Below are 3,242 nucleotides of genomic sequence, written 5' to 3'. Positions count from 1 at the left end.
TGGTGGGGGGCGCCGAGTGGCAGGAGCGCCAGCCGACGGGCCCGGCAGGCGGCGCAGCTACGCTGCGGCGCACCCTGCACGCGGCGCCTGGCGGCCAAAGTTGGTTCAGCCGAGCCCGGTGCGAAGCGCGGTGGACATCTGCAGTGTGCTGGTCTGATTGAGGACTGTGTGCGTTGAGGATGCGCCGCCGCCTGGCACTCGGCGCCGCGACGCCGTCTGCTGCTCGGTCGCCCCAGCGGTTCTCGCAGGTGGTTTGTATCGCAGTTGTGCGGACGTGTTGGCGCGTGCGCTGTGCTGGGAGAGTTCGCTTCTGCACCCAAGTGGGGCTTTGCCCTTGTGTGGCGCTGGCGTTGGAGCTGCCGGTCACCATAGGTGGCGCGTGTTGTCTCCCGCCGGCAATGCCACGACAGCACGCTCCCGGGCCTCTGTCGGCAGCGGCAAGCTCAGTTGGGAGCAAGGGTGTTCGCACTAAAACCGTCTACTCGCCTAACTCCGGGCGATTGCGCCTCTCTCGAAACCGACCAAGTACCTAGGACGGCGCTGCGCGCCGCCGGGACCTGAGAGGGTTTCGAGGTGTATCGTGCAGGGGAGCTCGGCCTCCTCCTGTTTGCAGAATAATTGAGCGGACGCTTGCGTGTTCGCGCGGGCCCCCGGGACACACTCCCGGGCGGCCGGCTGCTCAGCTCTAGTTGACGCAGCTCCCTGGTTGATCCTGCCAGTAGTCATATGCTTGTCTCAAAGATTAAGCCATGCATGTCTCAGTACAAGCCGCATTAAGGTGAAACCGCGAATGGCTCATTAAATCAGTTATGGTTCCTTAGATCGTACCCACGTTACTTGGATAACTGTGGTAATTCTAGAGCTAATACATGCAAACAGAGTCCCGACCAGAGATGGAAGGGACGCTTTTATTAGATCAAAACCAATCGGATTGGCTTGTCTGGTCCGTTTGCCTTGGTGACTCTGAATAACTTTGGGCTGATCGCACGGTCCTCGTACCGGCGACGCATCTTTCAAATGTCTGCCTTATCAACTGTCGATGGTAGGTTCTGCGCCTACCATGGTTGTAACGGGTAACGGGGAATCAGGGTTCGATTCCGGAGAGGGAGCCTGAGAAACGGCTACCACATCCAAGGAAGGCAGCAGGCGCGCAAATTACCCACTCCCGGCACGGGGAGGTAGTGACGAAAAATAACGATACGGGACTCATCCGAGGCCCCGTAATCGGAATGAGTACACTTTAAATCCTTTAACGAGTATCTATTGGAGGGCAAGTCTGGTGCCAGCAGCCGCGGTAATTCCAGCTCCAATAGCGTATATTAAAGTTGTTGCGGTTAAAAAGCTCGTAGTTGGATTTGTGTCCCACGCTGTTGGTTCACCGCCCGTCGGTGTTTAACTGGCATGTATCGTGGGACGTCCTGCCGGTGGGGCGAGCCGAAGGGGTGCTTTCGCGTCCCGAGGCGGACCCCGTTTAAATCCTACCAGGGTGCTCTTTGTTGAGTGTCTCGGTGGGCCGGCACGTTTACTTTGAACAAATTAGAGTGCTTAAAGCAGGCAAGCCCGCCTGAATACTGTGTGCATGGAATAATGGAATAGGACCTCGGTTCTATTTTGTTGGTTTTCGGAACCCGAGGTAATGATTAATAGGGACAGGCGGGGGCATTCGTATTGCGACGTTAGAGGTGAAATTCTTGGATCGTCGCAAGACGAACAGAAGCGAAAGCATTTGCCAAGTATGTTTTCATTAATCAAGAACGAAAGTTAGAGGTTCGAAGGCGATCAGATACCGCCCTAGTTCTAACCATAAACGATGCCAGCCAGCGATCCGCCGCAGTTCCTCCGATGACTCGGCGGGCAGCCTCCGGGAAACCAAAGCTTTTGGGTTCCGGGGGAAGTATGGTTGCAAAGCTGAAACTTAAAGGAATTGACGGAAGGGCACCACCAGGAGTGGAGCCTGCGGCTTAATTTGACTCAACACGGGAAACCTCACCAGGCCCGGACACCGGAAGGATTGACAGATTGATAGCTCTTTCTTGATTCGGTGGGTGGTGGTGCATGGCCGTTCTTAGTTGGTGGAGCGATTTGTCTGGTTAATTCCGATAACGAACGAGACTCTAGCCTGCTAACTAGTCGCGTGACATCCTTCGTGCTGTCAGCGATTACTTTTCTTCTTAGAGGGACAGGCGGCTTCTAGCCGCACGAGATTGAGCAATAACAGGTCTGTGATGCCCTTAGATGTTCTGGGCCGCACGCGCGCTACACTGAAGGAATCAGCGTGTCTTCCTAGGCCGAAAGGTCGGGGTAACCCGCTGAACCTCCTTCGTGCTAGGGATTGGGGCTTGCAATTGTTCCCCATGAACGAGGAATTCCCAGTAAGCGCGAGTCATAAGCTCGCGTTGATTACGTCCCTGCCCTTTGTACACACCGCCCGTCGCTACTACCGATTGAATGATTTAGTGAGGTCTTCGGACTGGTACGCGGCATCGACTCTGTCGTTGCCGATGCTACCGGAAAGATGACCAAACTTGATCATTTAGAGGAAGTAAAAGTCGTAACAAGGTTTCCGTAGGTGAACCTGCGGAAGGATCATTACCGACTAGACTGCATGTCTTTCGATGTGCGTGTCGTGTCGCGCAACACGCTACCTGTACGGCAGTGGCCGTGCGCCGCGTGCGGAACCACGCGTGCCTCTCAAAACTAGCGGAAGTGTTGTTGTTGTGTGGTACGAGCGCTGAAGCTCTGGAGCGGCTGGCCTGCGGTACCTGGCGCCTGGCGCCGGTTTTGAATGACGTTCGCCCGAGTGCCTGTCCGCTCCGGTGTGGAGCCGTACGACGCCCATCGGCTGTGAGGCCGTTGGACACAAAAAAAATAGTGGAACAGGGGCCGTCAGACGCCTCAGTCCCGCAAATGCTACTGTCTTGAAAGAGACAGTGGGAGACTGAAAAGGAAAAGATCACCCAGGACGGTGGATCACTCGGCTCGTGGGTCGATGAAGAACGCAGCAAATTGCGCGTCGACATGTGAACTGCAGGACACATGAACATCGACGTTTCGAACGCACATTGCGGTCCATGGATTCCGTTCCCGGGCCACGTCTGGCTGAGGGTCGGCTACGTATACTGAAGCGCGCGGCGTTTGTCCCGCTTCGGAGACGTGGGAGTGTCGTGGTCGCCTGTGTGGCCGGCCGCGTCTCCTTAAACGTGCGATGCGCGCCCGTCGCCTGGCGGTTCGCATACCGGTAC

General features: G+C 56.4%; 2 non-coding genes across 2 annotated transcripts; both read left to right on the top strand.

The window, feature by feature from the left end:
• The first annotated feature begins 699 nt into the window (after positions 1–699).
• LOC126330017 (small subunit ribosomal RNA) lies at positions 700–2,592 on the top strand. Its single transcript, XR_007562656.1, has one exon. It is a non-coding gene; the product is annotated as a small subunit ribosomal RNA (ribosomal RNA).
• A 362-nt stretch (positions 2,593–2,954) lies between these two features.
• Positions 2,955–3,109, top strand: LOC126330016 (5.8S ribosomal RNA). The gene has a single exon (XR_007562655.1). It is a non-coding gene; the product is annotated as a 5.8S ribosomal RNA (ribosomal RNA).
• The last annotated feature ends 133 nt before the right edge of the window (positions 3,110–3,242 follow it).

This window comes from Schistocerca gregaria, unplaced genomic scaffold (assembly GCF_023897955.1).
Source record: "Schistocerca gregaria isolate iqSchGreg1 unplaced genomic scaffold, iqSchGreg1.2 ptg001238l, whole genome shotgun sequence".
Lineage (NCBI taxonomy): Eukaryota > Metazoa > Arthropoda > Insecta > Orthoptera > Acrididae > Schistocerca > Schistocerca gregaria.
This window is presented reverse-complemented; position numbering and strand designations above follow the sequence as displayed.